This window comes from Anomalospiza imberbis, chromosome 6, assembly GCF_031753505.1.
Source record: "Anomalospiza imberbis isolate Cuckoo-Finch-1a 21T00152 chromosome 6, ASM3175350v1, whole genome shotgun sequence".
Classification (NCBI taxonomy): Eukaryota; Metazoa; Chordata; class Aves; order Passeriformes; family Viduidae; genus Anomalospiza; species Anomalospiza imberbis.
The window spans coordinates 31,768,744-31,789,130 of record NC_089686.1 but is presented as its reverse complement, the minus strand read 5'-3'; the positions used below and the strand labels follow the sequence as shown (position 1 = coordinate 31,789,130).

General features: G+C 34.8%; 2 protein-coding genes across 2 annotated transcripts in view; one reads left to right on the top strand and one right to left on the bottom strand.

Moving 5' to 3' along the window:
* The window catches only part of CHRM5 (cholinergic receptor muscarinic 5), a 42,851-nt gene extending 39,171 nt beyond the window's left edge, over positions 1-3,680 (bottom strand). Inside the window, exon 1 of the mRNA XM_068193083.1 lies at positions 3,521-3,680. The gene's annotated coding sequence lies outside the window, so the exon portion shown is untranslated. The remainder of the gene's footprint in view (positions 1-3,520) is intronic.
* AVEN (apoptosis and caspase activation inhibitor) overlaps positions 1-20,387 on the top strand; it is an 83,450-nt gene that overhangs the window by 32,124 nt on the left and 30,939 nt on the right. The gene's annotated exons all lie outside the window — the stretch shown is intronic.

Sequence of the window (20,387 nt, the reverse complement as noted above, 5' to 3'; positions counted from 1 at the left end):
TCTAGTGCCTTTTTTGTCATTACAGTAATTTTTGGAGTCAGGGGATTATTTAATGAAGGGCTTGAGAGAGATGTAAATGGCCATGGTGAATTTTGTGTTCCTTTATAACTCAAGATGGAATAGACTTACTGCATCAGTGATTTAACTATAAGAGCATAAGTTCTGGATTTCGCTCCTTACTTTCTATTAGCTTATATAAGTTCTTTTAATAAGAGGATGGAAGTGTAAATGTGCCTTATGTTTTACCTGTAACATCGTGGTCTTGATAGACATGAAAGTGAATGCAAAGATAGGCCAACAGCTCAGAAATATGTGTACCTCCAAGTCTGAGATCGTATTTGTGGATTTCTTTTAGCTGATAACTGCCCAGAATGGGCAGTTGGCACTTCTGGTTTGTGTCCAATTCACATGATTTTTAAAAGACTTATTAAACCATACCTTACCACTTGAATATTTGTTACTTGTTGAATTAATTGGGAAGGGGATCCCATATGTATGGATCACATGTGCCATTTTGCTAAGCAAGTGTGATCTCTTTGGGCAATTGTCTGTTGTTATTTTGTGATCTGCTTTATTCATTTAACATATACAAACAACTCAATACAGAGTGGAAATGAAAAGATCTCTTTGTCAGATGATTAGTGATCCTTAAACAACTGATTATGATAAAGGTGGAAAAATAAATATTGACTTACTGCTTTCAGATGATATGATTTTACATAACTACACATTTTGGAAAACACTTCTTGACTCTTGGGCACCTGGTGTGATTCTTGGTGATGGTCCTGTAGAGGGGAAGTAGTTGGACTCAATGAACCTTGTGGGTTCCTACCAACGCAGCATATTCTGGGATTCTTTGATATTTATTTCTGGTTTCATGGAAAGTTAAGTTTTGGAACTAATGATAAACTGTTCATTTAGCTAATACATCTGAATTATTTGAGAGAGAAGTAATGCACTTAAAATAAAAATAGCATTTATATTGATGACTTAAATATTAATGAATACATCTGAAAAAATCCACCTTTTAAAAATATTACATACTGAAAAAAATATTAGTTGTATCCAGTTCTTCTTCCTACAAGTAAGCTTTCCAGTTGTTCTTAGCCCTCTCATATTTTCAACAGAGTTTTAAAAGCTTTAATTGCAGTTCTCAGTTCAGAAGTTTCTAAAACTCAAGCTTTTGAGTAAACCTTTTGAGATCTTTGAATAATCACCTGATTTTTCTTAAATAAGGATGTTGGTTAGCTGGCATGTTTAGAGTTTGGAGTGGTGGTTTTTTGAGGGAGGGGTTTGTTTGTTTTGTTTTATTTTTAAGCCCTGATAAGCAGTATCTTTTACAAAAGAGAAGACAAAAAGCACAGAAAACATTCACCTTAACAAAACTTCTAGTGTGAGAAAAGTACTTGGCGAAACAAAGGGTGAATTCCAATTCTTATTTTTATCTCTTTTTTAATATCCAACTCTGAACCACATCTAGCAGATACAAAGCTGTCTTCTGAAGTCAGCTGACAGAGGCTGTATTGCATTTGTTGCTTGTTGCAAATACTGAGTTAGAGTAGGCTTTGATGGTTCAAGTTATGGAAATTGTGAACTGGTTCTATTGAAACTTACAGCCATATTATTTTAGTTTATATTGTACAGAGTCTACTTCCTCACTTATGATTTTTTTTCCTGGTGTGTTGGATGTGAGACAAATTACCAGTGCATGTTGTATAGGAGCTGTGAAGAGGCAGGAGGAATTCTTACTGGATCAGGGTGATATGTGAAGTGAGACATGGGAAAAAATAACTGAGAGAAAAAGGACAGAAACTGGGGAAATATAGAGAGTGCCGGAACCTGTCAGCAACAAAATGGCTAAGTTATGGGTGCACTAGCAAAAATTCCATCAATTTCTCATTAAATACAGCAAATGGGAAAATGGGAAAGGGTTAGAATAATAGAAATGTCTTTGCCTGTATTAAGCAGAAGACTTAAGAGTGTTTAGAGAAATGGGTTTTCCCCCCTGCCATGGCAGTGAAAAGTGTGACTAGTAGAACAAGTTTCAGATATATAAAGTATGCCACATTAATATGCATGAGAGGACCCCTTACTTGCAGAAGTTATTTCACATATCTTGCCATTATTTTGGGAGTATGTTGTTGACTCCTTATACTATGATGGGCCTTGTCTCATATCAACTTGAGTTTTTTAGTCTCATACTGTTGTACCAGTCTTTGGCAAGTAAGTTCAGTTTTCTAGCACTTGCTAGAATTCTTAAATGCTTTGTACATAAATGAAGGGTTCATAATGGGTATTTGTGAATGACAAATTAATTTGCCTTAGCAAGCATCAGGCAGAGAGATATTGTTTTAGTAAGTTAGCAAAACATAAAAAAAAAAAAACAAACCAGAAAGAACTGAAGGTTATATTAAATAAGAATATCATATAATCAGATGTGCTAAATAGAAACAAAGGAAGTAATACAGAGAGAAGTAGAGGAGATACTTAAAACAATGCTAGAAGAAATATTGCATCTTAATAAATAAAAAAATTGTGTGAAAACAATAAAAGACAGTAGCAGCAAAGATGAAGTTTTTCAAAGCTGCTATTGATTACAAAATTGACCAGTGTGATAGTATAAATGGTATGTTAAATGATTTAAAATTCTTAATGCTTTTTTAATTTCAAGGGTTGTGGGAGTTTTTTGTATCTGAGCAAATGTATCTTTCTCTATGACTTCTTAGTGTAATTTTTTGATTAAAAGCACCTATACTAAAAGGTATAGTGTTCATTTTTTAAGCCCTAATAGATAGTAGAATCTCATTCTGAAATGTTTTGCATGCTATTTTCATGTAGAATTCATGTTTGTGTGATTCATGTGAATGCTGTAAATAAGGGAAAAAAATGAGATGACCTGCACCTTCTTTTTTTATAGTTAACTTGGGGACGGATGTCCAGTCTTCTTATTGACACTCTGTACACAGTACCTTGGGGTGCATTAACAAGGTACTGTGCCCTCACTGTGCTGTAGTTTACCTTTCACAAATAACTGATCAACACTTCTACTATATTTAATATTCTTTTATATAAACAGAGATTTATTATTCTGTAATAAAAGATATCCTCTTGCATCTGCTGCTGTGATGCAAAATGTTGTTTGCTTTGCCAGATTAAATAGATAATGAAGTGCAGTAAATGTTTTGTGGTACTATTAACAGAAGGATGGCTTTAAAAAAATTTCTTTCTTAAACAGTCATGCATGGAAATATGTGTTAAAATATTTTGAAGGGTTTAAATCTTAGGAAATTTTTCACTCTGGTATAAGTCAAGAGATAATTTAAGAGTTTTTCCTTTGAACAACCTTAGCATCAAAAGAGAGATGTTATTTTTACAGTATAGGAAATCTAAGAACATCAAACATCTGTCATTGAAAAATTTAAACTTCAGTGTTAGTAAAAGAATCTTAAATTAATTGAGTTATTTTTAATACATTAAAGTATATGTTTATGTGATAATCAAATATGAAATAAAAGCTTACCTAGGAGATACTTGATTGAAGATTTGTCTGTGCTCTGTCAGAATATACTGAGACTCACTCAGCAGATAGGAAGCTTTTTTCTATTTGAAATGCATTGTGCAGTCTCGTCTTGTGATTTCTTTTTCACAGCATCTTCTTGTTCACTGCTGCTTTGCTTTTGTGGTATTGGTTGTTTCTAGTTTATTTCCAGGTATCTTCAATATCTGAGTTCTTCTACAGTCAGAATTTTTGTTAATTCTGCCCTGATCGGGTAACAGAAAGGACCTGTGAACTTCGCATCTTTCCCTCCCAACCAAAAAACATAAAAAAAAGGCAAATGCACCGACCCCAGTCAACTCAAGTATTCAGTACCCATCTAAAAAAATCATTTAAATATTTGCTATCCAGTGAATTCCATCTGTTTTCTGGTGCTATTCCAATATTGAAAAGTTATTTCCTCTCACATTTTGGTAGCCTCCACATTTTAGATTTTTGTAGGAAATATAGAGGATCAGTAGACATCAGATCTTAACTTTTAATCCATGCAACATTATTCTGTGAAGGATGATGAAGGTCTGCCTCTCTCAGCTCCTCATGCTTCTGTCAGACACAGATGTGAAATGCTGCTTTAGAGAGAGGGGAAAAAAATCCTAAAGGGTGTAGTGTTTTGTCATCTCTCAGGACAGTGAGCACGCGTGGCATCAATGAGTGGCAGATATGAGCTATTCAAACCAGTCGCTGAACTGACAGGATGACACTTTCATACATAATAGAACCATTAATTATTTCTTCTGATGGACGGCAGTGTGTACTAGAAGAAAAAAGCAGCAGAGGATAATACTAGGTTTCATAGGTTCTCTGTGTTTTAACAGCTTGTCATTAAGAAACAAACCAGGAAAAAACCTGCTGTTTTGGGATATGATCAGGTAAAACAGACCAGAGCTGTTTTGACAGGGTGGATGTCATTCATAGGGTTAAAAACTCCAGTCAGGTTAAGGTCTATTCAAAGCTTGCTTTTTATAAAAAAGGTGTTCTAACAGATCTCCTTTAAAAATCATGGTTTGTGTTTTGCTTCATGTAGCCTTTCATTTGGGGAGCCTGGGTGTTGTCTTGTAGGTTTTAATTTATAACTTAATTTATAGATTAAACCCACATATTTCTTTTTTTTTCCTCTGCAAAAGGAAAACTTAACATTTAAAAAAATGTTTTTCAAAGGATTCTCTGTATGAAGATTATGTTCAAACTCATTACACACTTCGTATTATAGACACTTACAAATCCATTTCTAATTAATTTAGAAATTTAAATTCTGTGATTTAATGTTGAGGAACTGCTCTCTCAAGGCTAATGTGGAAAAAATAATATATTTTGAAGAACTCACTTCAGTGTAGCATAAGCCTTCATAAATATAAAGTATGATGGATAAAATCTTCATTCGCAGTATCAATGTTGTTAAGGGCGACTTATGATGATTGTGGGGAAAATAATGCAATTTTTAAAACTTCTCATCAAAATAGAGGCTTTTTTCCCCTCTCAGAATCCTCTTTAGTGTAACTTTTCTTTTTAAATTTATTGACAAGAAAATGTTTACAATCAATTTATTTCTTTTTTGCATTCTGTACCTTGAAGTTGAAGAAGAGGTAAGATGATGACTCCTTTAAAACCAGGGTGAAATATAAACACCCCCCCCTCCATGCCCCCAGTGGGAGAAAGGGCTGCTTCTGCTGGTTGGTACTTGTTTACTCTAAGTATGAGGAACTTCTCTGATCCCTGAAGAGGAAAACTTAACATATCTTCATCTTCCTTGTTATGGAATGATGAGAGCATGTAGATAAAGTTTTTTCTAGTTTATCCAGTCAAAAATCATGAGCACTGTTATGCCCATATATCACATCAAATAACTTTTGGAACATTTTTGGTCTCTAGCTTGCATTCTATCTAGCTCCAGACCAAATCTAAGCCTAGAAATATACGATAGCTGTAACTTTAAATCTAAGTTGTCAATTTTGTCTCTTTAGATAACAAGTTGAGTTGCCAAGGATACAATGGGTGGATAATATAAAGTCCATGCTGAAAGTGGAATGAGGCATACTTTCTGAAATAATATTAACACTTTCTGTCTCATGATTCCTCACTTCACATATACAGTCCATGCCTGGTGCCCAAGCTGAACTGAAAGTGTCCTAAATTTATTACCATATTTCATAAAAGTGTTGATTCTTATGAAAACCTCCCAAGGTTTTCTGACAGGTAATCTGGTAATCTGACAAGGCACAACCTTTGTATTCTCAGATAATCTTTTGAGAGGCAAACACTAGCCTGGTCTGCTTCCCCCTTTGCAAATCCCAAAACAGAGGACTCAAATATCTACTCTGTGATTATCCCCTGAAGAAGTTCTGAAGAACAAAATAATTTATGCATATATATATATATATGTATATATATATATGGATATAGATATAGATAAATCTCACTTTTTTCACCTCTTCAGGACAAGGTAAACTGAGCTATGTGTGTGTTAGTATCAAAAGTATTCTGCTGTCTCAAACCTGGAGATGAGAATGAGGATAACTCTGATAATGCAGCATGTTAAAATTTAGGGGAAGACAATAATTCTGACATCTTGATGTGCAGCTTTAGTCTGGGATCAGACATGACTGGTGTTAAGAATTCAAACACTGAAGATGAAGGTGGTTAAAATTTTCAATCTTGAATATAGCACAAAGAATTGTATTTTTAGCATGGTGTTCTGAAAATCTTTTCTGTTTGGTCAATGTGCAGCAGGAATAAGTTATATATAAGCTGCATGACCAAAGTGGATTTATAGCATCTGTGGTGGAGAATGTTACTGGTATGGCTGAAGTAGTAAAAGCTTCAAGCACGCACCACTGAGCACTCCAAAGGGCCGGTAGTCCATCTTGTGACTGGATATCTACTGTGTGACAGTCAGTGCTGCACTAGGAGACTGCTTCCTTGCGCAGTTGGGTTATCTTGGACTCACAGGTGGCCTGGTGAGGGATTCCATGTCCATAAATAACAGCAGTTGATATGAAGTTCTCACACCTCTGAGGCAGTAGTCAGGAGTCACAGGCTACATCCTCTACTTCGTTTCATTTGGAGCACAGGTGTGTTGTACTCGGACAGACTTCTGTTTCAGTTCCTATTTTTTTGAGTGGTCTTATGCACAAAAAACTACTATGTAGCTTTAGTTAACAACAGGTTGAAACTCTGCACCTAAAAATTTGATCTAGGGTGAATAATGTACTTAACCTGCTTTAAGAAGAGAGCTTTATAAAAGTTGCCTAAGAAGGGAGCAGAATGCTTTCTTAAAAACATTTTGCATTTTAAGTGTGTGAGCATTTGATTTGAAAGCTCACTGAAATTTCATTGCAATCTCACAGTGATATTTAATATTTACTGTGTCAAAGCTGGTAGCTTTGCAAACAGTATTAAGCCATGTATTGTCTGTGTTAGTCCATTCACGATTAATAATTATGGTTTCTTCAAGTCCTAAAGGCCAAATATTACCCCCACTGTATGAAAGTAATTTGTCAAATATACTGGAAAAAACCATTTTTCTAATAAGACTGAATGATCAGTAAAGCTTTATCTCAATGAACCATTTTTAGAAGTTATAAAATGCATTATAATCACTAACGTTGTAAATTAATTGCAAATTAATTTGAAAAACCACTAAAAGAAGACAGTGTTAGAGAACACTCCTAAGCATTTTCCTCTTTGAGAATTTTATCAAGTATTTGCCATTTATCTAACAAACAGCTAAGCACATGGAAATGCTATTTTTACCCTTTTTCTGAATATTGTCATTCAGCTTTTAGAGAGCTGTAAGATTACCTGCTTCAAGCAAGTTGATAACTAGTGGTTGCTTTTCAGAGAAAAGCAGTGTATTTATCAGAATTTTTAAATTGCCGAAGAACTAATGTTCTGATGAAAATGTCATCATTATTTCTGCTTTTGTTGCCTAGAAGTGTTTCTTGCCTTTGTGAACAAAATACTCTTTTGCCTTCTTTTATCCCTTTTTTTTGTTGGGGGGGGGTTTGTGTATTTGTTGTGATCTCATATCAATAATTATTGATTATTGCAGATTAAATAATTCTCTTTTGTCAATGGAATATTTCATTTTCTTCCAGCTAAATGAAGTTCATCTGCAAAACTGTACTTTTCAAAGTTTAATATAGAATACATTGTGTCTGAAAATAAAAAACAGTCTTCAGAGTTTTTAAATTTTGAAATCATTGGGATAATTGACACAGAATAATTTTTGACTTAAGAACGTGTCAACCTGAATCTTAAAATTATTTTGAATTTAACAGCAATATCTGCTAGTTCTCATTGAAAGTAGATATTCAGGCATTTCTTAAAATTGATTCTCTTCTCATTAAATGGATATTTCCGGTAGTCTGAAAAATGATATAGATCAACAAACTCAAAAGAGAAATGGAATGAGATAGCTTAGAATAAAAGGTGTTTTTGTTACCTAGAAAATGTGTGAGTAAAAGTACTTAGCACAACTCTTATCATGTCAGACATCTGAGGGCTTTTGTGTTAGTAGATTTTAGTTACGGCAGTAAAGCAAGACTTGAGACAAAGTGGCTTTAATATGAAATTCTTTGAAAAGACAGAGAAATAGTTTGGTTTGTACTTTTCAAGTCAAAGTGTTGCTAGTAGATTAATTTGAATAGAGTGCTGCAATAAAAATGTATACCACTGTTCCTAATAATGATAATTTAACATTATTTCTATTGCTGTTGGTTGCTACTAATATTTTGTTGGAAATTTTTTTCAGTGAAATTTTGCAAGAATGACACTTGAAGTTAAACTACTAAATTTTTTTTTGGGAAAGGTAACTGGTGTGCTGACACAGATTCTAATGAATTTGTTTTAGAAATTATACTTTGAGCATTTTTGTGTATTAAAATTTGATTGCCTTGGTATGTCTTTTCCCCCATTATTTCAATATTAGAAACAGCTAAAAATTTCTGCTTTTGTTTAACACAGTATTAAGAAGGGTAAGTAATGATTGTTTCACAAATATATGAGCTTCAATTATATTTTTAATCACATTTTAATTAATGGATCAGTATTTGTGAATGTGCTGTCTGATTCAGCCAAATTACAGCAGGTTGCTGTTACTAAACTATTCAGACTGGTAGCAAATTATGGAATTGTTTTGAAGACTGAACAGTTTTGCATAATTGTTGTTTGTTAACTTGTGATGCATATGTGCTCACCAGATGCTGGCCAGATATCTTTCAATTGACTCTATTTTTAGACTTTTCATGAGCAAAATGGATTATGACCTTGGATTTGTTTTGGATTTTATACTATTCTGGCAGCCCTATTCCTCACCTGTGTTAAAGGCAAGTTTTGCAGGTTTTTTGGGGTTGTTTTTTGTTTGTTTGTTTTGTTTTTTGTAAAGGTAAGGAGCAATAACACTGTGACCACAAAATTTGGAAGAGTTTGTGGGGGACCACGTCAAAGATTTTTAAGTTTTACTTATGCATATTCTTCCTTTCTGTCTCAATTTGATCTTTCTAGTTGCCATAACAACTTCATAATAGCAGCACATTTACTGCTGTAGTTGTGTCAGCACTTCCATTATAAGCTACTGTTTTCAGGAATTTCTAATTTATTCACAAGCTTAAATATGGCATACAGTAACTCTATGTAATTGGTTTTAATGTATGGTACCAACTTTTTGTAAGTTGCTGTTGTCTGAGCTCTGATGGCATGTATAAAATAGCATATTGTTCCAAGTGGCTTTTTTTCTTTTCTTTTTTTACTGAGAAGCTGCAAAACATTTTTAGTCTAAAATTAATTTTGACTGGTTCCCATCTGCCAGAGGTATGAGAATCAACATGTTCTTTTGCTCTACCACAATGCCCCATCATGCCTGTATCCAGTTAGACCCATCTGTTCCTGTTACTTAAAAGGTTAGTGTGAACATGGCGCTTTTCTGGGAAGCAGGAAAATTAAAACCTTTTTAATAACAGAGTTTCATGTCTCATTAAGAAATAAGTGTGGGACATCTTCAATACTGTTATAATTATTTTTAAGTTAAATAAAGACTAGCAATGTTAAGTGGTGGATGATTTTTGAAAGGCAAGAAGTAGAGGGTGAGTCTGTTTCGAGTATTGAAAAAAGTCAGTTATTTATTGTAGACGCACTTCCTCTTACACAGTTATAGCAGGGAATTGTGCGTAACTGCAATACAACTTTCTGAAATCTGGAAATTGTTTAACCTGGGAAACGTGTCAAAGCAGTTGCATAATTTGCTGAAGGTGTGCTGTAATTCCTTGAGTGATTTCACTAAGCATGTGGTAAGGGGATCTTTTATAGACAAGATTTCACCCAAATACATTTTGGGGGTTTTATTTAAACACATTTATTTTGGGCAAATTTACAAGGCACAGCACAAACTTGCTCCCCTGAATAATTATGAATTATATACTTGTGAGGACTCAGGGATTTTTGTTTGCTTTTTTACCTGCCTATTTATTACCAAATGTATTGCAAGACACTTGCCCCTAAAACAAAATTATGTGATTTTGCTGTAGGAGACAGTAAACAGTATAAAAAAAGTTAAAAAAGCCCCAAAACTTTCATATTCTTTTTAACTCCAAATTGGTTTTAGTTTCCTTTGAAGTCTTTACTTACATAAAATTACTTAAATTTGAAGCATGTTTTTATTTTCTTTAGTTAATCTGTGGTTCTACTTCACTGTAATAAAATATAGTGGCAGCTATTTAGACATTTGTATCACCTTGGCTGATGTTTGTAAAACTTCAGCAACAATGTGTAACTTTAAAAGAAAGACTAATTAGATTTGAATGGTCTGTAGTAATCACAGCTGTTCATGTCAAAGGTAAATTTCTTTGATTTTTGCTCTTAAAGTAAAATATATCTAATTTAATCCTCCTAGTTACAAAGTATATGTTTAAGTGTATCTTATTCTGAAGACAGATTGTAGGTGCTTCTCAACTGAGAAAGAGAAATAGTTTTTTAGACGCTTGTTGATGCCTTCAGCTCAGACTTCCTCTTTGATTCTAGACAGGTGAAATATTCAGCCTGGATATCCTATGTTCCAACACTTCATTGCCCTTTTATTGGTTCACTTCTTAATGTATTTTCCACTTCCCTGCCAGAATTGGTTTAATTATTATCTGTTTTCTATAGCATGGCTTTGAAATCATATTCAGAAAATTGCTTTTGCGAGTTTTTCCTTAACCAAATATAAGACTTAACAGCCAAAACCCTATAAATGTTGCAAGAAAACCCACTTAACTGCTCCATAAAGAAATTATTTTGAAAGTGCTACATTATTATGGTATTTGCAAATGGCATTTCTTTTTCTAGGTTTTACAGAAGTCTGCATTTGTACTTCTGTCATCTTTTGTTAGTTTCTCCTTTTACTTCCTCCTCATTCCCCATTCCCTGCATTCATGGAGCTTTGATTTTCTGAGGTTTCTTAGACCTGGAGGATTAATTTTAAATTCAAGCATGAAGGGTTGGTTGCTTTCTAGGTTCTGTGTCTTGTGATTCTCATTGTAAAAGATTTTGTCCTTTCTGTGATAAGTAAAAATTAATGGAAAATTTTGCATCCTTTGCAGAATTCATAGCTGTGAGAAGTTACTCTGTCTCGTCTCTGCAACTGTCTTCATAGGAGTAAATATCTGAACAGAATCCTATCTTGATATTACCTTGGTGCTGTTCCTCAATAGTACACTTTAGATGAGAGGAATCATGGAAAGGAGTTCTTTAGTGTTGCAGGCTTTGGGTAAACTGTAGTCCGTCTGCATTTACTTTGAAATCTGTAAGGCAGTTCTCTGAAGCTGTCGAACTTACTTTAGTTAAAAGGTTTTACTAGAAATCCTCTGAAAGATCTCCTTCTTTTTCAGTGACACTTGGGGTAAAAGATAAGGTTTGATGTCAGTTGCCTCTCAGAACAGCAGTATAAAACTAATAGTATTAATATAGTCTGGGTTGCTGGGCTAACTTGTTGCAAAAGCTTTTCTTTTTTCCAAGACACATGCTATGTTGATCTTCAATATGTTAGAGTTTAGGTAGGGGAAGTATGAAGGGAAGATTTAAATGGAAGTACAGATTAGGGTTTGTCTTTTTTTGAAAGCCCATGGTTTGCAAATGTATAAGCTATTACCTATAAATGCCTTGGTACAGCTTGTTTCTAGAAAGCAATCAGCAATAGGTCCCCTTTCTTCTTATTTCATGTCTTCTATAATTTTGAAAACAGTTCCCTTTAAAATTATTATGTGGTTGCAAAATTACTGAAATTGAAAAAGCTTTTTTTGTACATTCACTAATATAAAATTTTGTGTCCTTTTTTTCCTAAGAGATAAACATAAATTTCACTGAAATTCTATTGGTCAGGCTTCAGTTGAGCTAAGGTTCAAATTTTAAGATTCAGACTTCTCTGAAAGGTTATTAGTTTCCTGTAGGTTTTTCTCCTATATTGACTAATGTTGTTTGTGAGCCATGTGTGTAGATGTCACCCAGCAGATAGTCATGTGGCTGAAGAACACATGCCTGTAATTCAGGTGGTTTCATAGTGATGTTGTGTGGTTCATTCTCTGTCTTGTGATGTGACAAATAAACTTGATGTTTGTATTCTGCAGAAGGGCAGAGCCATCTCATGAAAGACACAAGACTTGCTAGTTTCCCAGTAAGAGAGGAATGATCTCTGAAGTCTTCCAGGAGAGGTAGAAAAACAGATCTTGTTGAAAAACCTCAATAATCTTCCTGCTGTATCTCTGCTTTCATACATATGTTATTCAGGAAGTCCTTTTTTCCTGCTTTCAGATTGTATGCAGGTTTTTCTAAAGACTCACTTTATAAGCTTGGCAATTTTCAATTAAAATTTGTACTCAAAAAATATAATTTGAACTTGCCTAATAGTTAGGACGCAATTAAGGACTACTGCAGTGGTACAGTTTAAAACCTAGCCCATTAAGTAATGACTTCATTATATTAAAGATACTGGAATTTAGTTTGCTTTTCCAAATTCTCTGTTACTGTCCAGTCTGTTAAGTAACCTTTTATGGTTTATGCATTTTAATCCTATCATTTGACTAGTTTAAAAGCATCTATTAGAGCCTTTGCCAGACCTAAGAATTAATGAAGTAATGAATTCACTGTTGCAGGCTACTTAAAAGCTACTTCTAACAATAGAGAAGGAAGTCTAAAGCAGAAAGGAATCCAGCTCTTGTTTGGAAGGGGAATGTCAATGAATGAGGTACCACTGAGAGTGCACACTGGAAGGCTGAAAAATCAGGAAAGATGAGAAACTTACAAATGTCTCTCCATCCATCATAAGTACATTATCTTGCTCTTTTTTATAGATGTAGGGGCATTCTTTGTTGAGATTCATTCTTTGCTTCAGCACTTCACTATTCAATTAAAGAACCCTGGGAGGGGAGCTGAAGTTTCTGTCTGCCCACTTGTGGAGCAGGGACTGGGATTGTGTCTCAGAAGGAGGATGTTCTGTTTTGTTTTGGTGTTTGGTTGAGGGTTTTTTCCCATCCTGAGGATTTACTGCTGCAGCATTGGCAACTGGGGAAAAAACCTCAGCAGAACAACGTTATCATTATTTGTGATAGATTCCACTTAACTCTCTTTCATTTTAGAATTTTAGAATTTTGAGAAAGATTGTATTTTGATATCTCATGTTTCTTTTACAATTTCAAGGATGCTGTATTTGCAGGATAAACTCATCTAAATGTAATGCAATATTTACCTGTTTGCATGCTGAGTGTTTTAATTATGCTCAGTTACAATTTCTTAAATTGCATTTTTAAAAGTTTTTCAAGTAAAGATGTCCTAGGAGAGAATTAACCTCTTGCTGAGTAGAGCTGGGGTAATGCAGATAGCATCTTCAAACACCTATTTGGGTATGCAATTCTGGTTTTGTCACTGAAACTACAGGTCAAAAAGTGTACCCTTACACCTTAGTGTCCAATGCTTCTTTCTCCATCTGGATTAGGAATGTACAGTAGGAATGGCCCAATAACTTTTAATAATTATCTAGTTATTTAAATAGTATTTTAATACAATTATTTTCCATTTTCATTCAGCTGGGGATTATGAAAATATATACTTTGTTTTTTCATTATGTGCTTCTTTGAGTGACTCAATGTATGAATATATTTGTCAGATGGATTATGAGTATTGTGCTTTATGCCTTATCCCAGCCTTATTGTTAAGGAATCTCTGTCTTTTTCTCCAATCACACAGACGTCAAGTCTCAGAGGGGAGCACAAGACTCATGCTTCTGTGATTTGTGACATGGTCTCCTGCCACACTGCAGGCATCCTGCATAATGGCAGCAAAAGACTCCTGTCTCAGTACCCTTCTGTCAGCCCACATGTAAAGCGTGCTTGGGTAGAAGAAGAAAGATTTGCAGACCAGAGAGGCCTGGCCATCAAGAGCTGGGTGAGAGGCAGCAGGGCTGTGCAGAAGCACAGAGGAAGCCTCAGTCCCTATCTTGCAGCTGTGGTACCTGCAGGACAGCATGTGTCTCACAGGAGCAAATACAGATAGATATCTGCATCATCAGTGAACAGGATTGCCTATTCCCATTGTTGTTTTTAATGCATACAACTTCTACATTTGATTCTGGTATACTTCAGAAAACTGCTTTTTGGGAAAGCCAAAATAGAGACGAACATTAAAATTCAATGCTTGCAAAATAACATATCTATGCAGTTAAAATATCTCTTACAGAGACATGACCACTTGTGTGATGGGAAGAAACAGGAAGTTAAGCTGTGGTTTTTGTTCATCGAGAAACTTTGAGTATCTTTAGAAAAGTCAGGCTTTGCTTCCTGCTGGGTATTTGAATGGAGCAGTGCTCCATGAAATCTACCCTCAGATGGAATAGGCTGCGTATGCAGAGGAAACTTTATTGTTCTGTCCTTTGTCTTTCCAGGAGATTTATTTGACCTGCCTTTTGAGGAATAGCATATCTTCCCTGTCACCAGTTTTCTGCAATTTGAATTAATTTTTTGGGGTAGCCATCAAGGACCATCTTTTCCCTTTCCCCTGCAGGGAGTGGGGAGTGGGAAGGTTATTGTCTGCAAAAATCATATTTGTTGCCTATGTGCAGCCAGCCAATAATCAACTATCAAAAATTTTTACTATTTGTATATTTTAGCAAACTAAGGAATTAGTGTTCCTTGGCTACAAGTTGCATAGTTCTCTTATTTATTAGTATTCTATCTCATGTTGTTTAGTGATTCTCTCATTTTCCACACTGATTGCTCCACATGCTCAGGCTTTCTCTTTTTTTGAGTTGGTGTGTTTCTTGTTCCAGTGGTCACAATCTCTCCCTGCTGGAATTACCTTTTAGGCAGTTGGAGCTGATTTCAGCACAGTTGCTGGGTTGGGTTTATTGGTTTCTTCCTTACCTTGGGAGCTCTGCCAGGTGGTCTATAAATCCAGCATTCTTTGTGTCCACTTTCAGTGGGCATCCTACTTCCCAAGCCTTGTTAACCTCCCGCTAGGTCTGAGATTGCTGAAGCATGTCCAGCTCTGCACCTCAACAAGGCAATTCTACCAACAAGTAATTTGTGTTTCTAACTCATTTGGAGCTTGCTTGTTAGCTGCGCTCTGTTTCACGGATTAAGTCTCCCTTCTTGTTGATTAGGCTTGAAAGCATAAAAAAATCAAACATCAAAGAACATCCTTTCTTAAAAAGATTTTTATATAGTCCAAATTTTGCAACTGTGTTGCAGTATCATGTTTAACAGCGAGACATAAAAATAATTAAATGTTAGAATACAGAAGTTGACTGTTATCTGTGTGCTTTAGCTCTTTCAGCCTGACTGGTCCAGGAGATGTAAAAAATCACCTTCTAGAAGCAAATGGGATCTGGAAAACAGCTGCTTGCTTTTCAGTAGCTTTAGAGTAGCTTTAGGAACAATGAGCAGTGAGAGAAATTTTATGCACTTTATCAATCAGTGAGATTTTAGAAATATTTGAGACTATTTTGTGTATTAGTTGGCACAGTTAACAGACAGTTCAGTGTCCTTTTTTTTTCTTTTTTTTTTTTAATAGCATTCATTGAGTGTATGGATAGATATTCATGCTTCAGAGACTTCCTCTTTTATCATCCACTTTCCTGTTATCTCAGTAAAAACTCCTGCAAAAAATGTCTCAAATGTATTAAAAAATATCTTGAAAATTTTATGGCTGACAGCATTTTCTGCCTCGGAGAAAAGAAGTACTGTTTGTTTAATGAATTAAAGATGACATTTACCTCCAACAGCCAAAGAGATGCTGCTATCTGTAGAAGCACCTTGATTTACAGTCTTGGCTTTGAAACTGGTCCAAATGTGGATGGCTGAGTACAAAATGGACCCTCTATTATAAAGCATTGTTTCTTTCCATCAGGTGGTCTACTTCTGAAAGTAAAAGACATGATGAATATTCTGTTAGTATATCAGAAAATAGTTGTGTAATTGTAATGAAGCTCATTATAAAAGTATATTGAGCAAGTTGATTTAGACATTTTATTTCTTCTCTGTGTGTCCCAAATCACTGTAATCTTCTATGCAGACCATGCTGATAGCACAATTTCAAAATTTATTGAGCATTTTGAGGTAATCCACAGGATATACATTCAAAAATGTTAAATTATGTCTCAGTTAAAGGGTGGAAACTATATATGCCCATTTGGAAGTTCTTTATTTGATGTTGAAATAAGCAAGCACTTTCTTTGGTGAGACCAGTATTCCAAAAAATGACATTGGACTAATCAAATATAGAAGATTAGTCTCAGGTAAATCTTAATATTGTGTTACTTACAGTGACTTTGAAATAATATTTCACGTAAATTTTATAGTTTATACTTTCATAATACTATAACATTGTAGTGGATGTGAAGGCTGCTTCTCTAGTGAATAATGATGAATTATGATATTTATTGATAGTAATGGATATGGTTGTAATGGGTGGTATTTTATGAACATAATAGAATATAAAGAAGAAATGTATTGAAAGTTGAAAGTAAAGGTAGAATTTAGAATTTATTCCTTGTCTTGAAGCTGCAGGACTTTTCTATTTTTTAAACAAATTAAGATTTAATGAAGCTTTGTTTTATGGCATTCAGTAAGAAAAACTTTAGTGACAGAGTTTCAGGTGGCTTGCTGCTGGGAATTCTTTGAAAGAGATGTTGCCTAGATAGTGATTTATTTATTTTTTTATCATGTTCTTAAATAGAAGTGGTGATGCCACTAGTGGAATCTACTAAGGAAACCAGATTTTAAAAAATCAGTTCATTTATAATATTTGTTAATAAAAATAAATTAATTTATAGGAAACTGTAATATTTCTTCTGTAAGTATGAAAGGCACAATTCTTTTCTGGTGTAACTGATTGCATTTTAACAGCAGTAATGCCCATCTGCTTCTCAGGGTTTCTTGGCAACTTCAGTGCACTAGAAATTATAAATGCTTTAAATGATACTGCAAGTTGTATAATTTTGTTTTACTGAAGCCCTTATTGGAACACACTGTTCTAACAAAGTGTGACTAGATATAATATGTATTTATACTTTTTTTGTTGAGTTTGGCGTGGAATTTTTTCAACATTTATGATTAAATAAATCTCTTAGAAGCGCTGGCACTCGACACAGAAAAGTGAGCTGTTGTAGAATGCATGTATTATATTGTAAAATATTATTTCATTGGGGGTGTGTCGTTAAATATTGGATGGATTAATTTAATGTCCACATAGACACGGTAATTCTGTTTATCCTGATGAACAATCAGATGACAGAGGGTTTTTGCCGTAATTATTCTGCTCTTCCCATTTTTGTTTTACTGATCCATAAATGTCATTTTGCTGGAAAACACAGGAAAACTGAGAGAGTTAAGATTGGAGAAAAGTAGGAAAAGAAAATGGACACTTCAAACTAAAAAAAAACCCGAAACCAAAGTACAGAAAATCTGAATTTGGCCTGGGAAAGAGATTACCTGTGAAGCAATATGGATGTTAAAGGTTCACACGATAATTCAGGTTGTCAGAGTCTTTGGAAGGTCTCTAGTCCAGCCTTTTGAGCAAAGCAAGGTCAGCTGTGGTCAGACAGTGTTGTGCAGGGCTTTATCCAGTAGGAGTCTCAAAGGTTGGCATTGGCATAACCTGCTTCACTGCCCGACCCATGGTGAAAATGTTTTTCCTTATATCCAGTCTGAACCTCTCATTTCAATTTTTTTCAGTTTCTTGTCCTTAACCTCCATGCACACTGAGTACCCTGGCTCAATCATTTTGATGACCTCACCATAGGTACTGGCAGGCTGCTCTTAGGTCTCCCCAAAGCCATCTCCTGCACAGGCTGAACAAGTCTCATTCCCTCAACCTTTCCTCACAAGCAAGTGCTCCAGCCCCCAGCCATCCTAGTGGCTCTGCTGAACTTGCTGCCATTCACTGGTGTCTGTTCTGGGGGTCCAAAGCAGTGCAGTATTCCAGGTGTGATCTGAGCAGCTCTCAGGAGGCACTGCTGGCTCCTGAGCAGCTTGCTGCCTGGCAAGGCCCTTGCTGCAGCCTGGCTACATCTTCATGGTGTAGATGAAAGGTGACGTAGCATGTACATTGCAGTGAGATAGGGTTTAGATTAAACATGGACAAAATAATACTTATGTGAGAACAGCCAAATATTTCGAGTAAACTCACTAAAGACACTGAAGAGTCTCTGTCACTGAAGGCCTTCTACCACAAGTTAGAAAAACATCTTCCAGCAATGACATAGGAGTAGGTGAGCCTGCTTGGGAAGGAAAAATGTCTAGATGTTCATGTGAGACCTCTTCAAGTTCTGTGATTTCACAATAGTCTGAACAGGAACAAAGTTCCCAACATTTTCCTTCTAAATATTATTAACTGTTGGAATTAACATTGCATGAAATAATTACGTTTATATGAATGAACATAGCCCTACATACCATAAGCTGTAGAAGTGAAGACGGAGAAAAATATTTGAGGTTATGTGTCACCATTTCTGTTCTGTATTCCGTTTTAATCTGAATTACGAAAGTTCAGCGCTCATGCAAAGCTCAGCAATATCCTTTTATACTTCTCACTGTTAATGATATTGTTTCCATATTTTCTTTGATTATTGTAATATTTTTCTCAAACTAGTATTCTTTTCTTGTGGCATATAAAGTGTTACTGTATCACTCAAAGTTGAAAGAAGAAATTTCTGAGGCAATTGGCAATCCTATAAATGCCCACTTGTATTTCTTCACTGTTTCTCTTCATGGTCTACTTTTAAAAGACTTATTTCAGACTCAGATTGGTTATATTGTCATTTTATTAAATCTTCTTTAAGTTAATAACCTTTAATGCAGTGAGCATGATTTAAATTGTACTCCTGATTGTAATAAAGAGTACAAGTATCATGGTGATCAAATAAAATCTGATTATATACTGGGCTTCTACATGACTGTGTGATTACCATATTTTTAATTTTTTATTACAAAGCTATAAATATAATTTATTGAAATTTTTATTAGAAGGTAGGAGCAATACCTCTTGTCAGTTGTGTCCATTTAAGTGATAGTCTTTAGATTTAGCACCTGTATTTGTATCAAAAATAGAATGTATTCTATGTAAGAATGAAAATTCATTGAGTTTGCCTCTGAAGAAGCAGAAATCTGAAAAGATCTCTCTTCTTCCTCATATCTCCAACCAAAACTCAAACCAAAAGACTTGTGTCTTTTTGTGTGTATGTGTTCTGGTGCATTTGACAATTTCAGCTGTAGTGAGGACTAGGGTCTCTATTGCTTCCACAGCTTGCTTGAAATACATGCATTAATGGTTGTGTTTCAATAAATTCTAACTAAAAGGGGAACATAAGACTCAAAATGTATTTAATGCTTCATTAGTTGCTCTACTCCCTTGAGATTTCTTTAGAATGCTTTAGTTTGGAGAAACATTGATAAACATTGTTTCTGCTATACTGGTGTTCCCAGAAATACTTAAATATGACTATGTATGACTACCTTCCTATTTGCCATTTGCATGTTTAAGAGGGACAAATGAATTAACAAAAAATGGAATTTCTCCATTTGGGGGTTTAATAAACCTGTGCACTGTGGACTAAGTCTTAAGAACTTCCAGGTTAAAGATAAAACTCTCTAAGCAGGTGTGTGTATGTGAAGAACTGTCTTGGCATGAAAAATCATGTTGAACATATATATACACAGTGTATTTATGTTTGTCTAATGATATACATTTTCTTTTTCCTGAGTGTTCTGCTGCCTGCTGATCATACAGAAAAAGTGAATAATTCACATGAAGTAGTAACATGGAATCCTATTAAAATACAAATCCAAACAAGTAGGAAGTAAGTTCAGGATGCATTCTCTATTTGTGCATCTATTCATTGCAGAATTTATGCAGGTTGCTTATTCTGGTATGAATTAAGGGAATTAAGGCAGATATTGTCATGTGAGATTAATCCTATTAAAACCCAGGCACTATCTGTAGTAGAGCAAACTGGAAAAATAGAAAAGAAAAGGTGCTTTTTGCAGTCTGATCCTCTGCTCTTGTAACTGGTATCTATAATTGTGTATAAGTGAGAGACTGTTAGGACTGTAAATATGCTTTTCCCTTCTGACACGTTTCCTGCCTGTTGCTTGGTTACCAGTACTTTGCCACATATACGTGGAAGGTATTAGCTCATTCTTCTGTCTTCACTCTTTGAGCTTTCGTGAGGAGATACATGATCAAAATTCATGATTTTATTTCTCTGCCTCTAGCTATTAAGGGTTAAATGACTTATCATCCTAGGAGATTTAGAAGTGTTTATGCATAATTTATTAATTTCCTATGGAAGAATAGGCCGTTCCACTATATA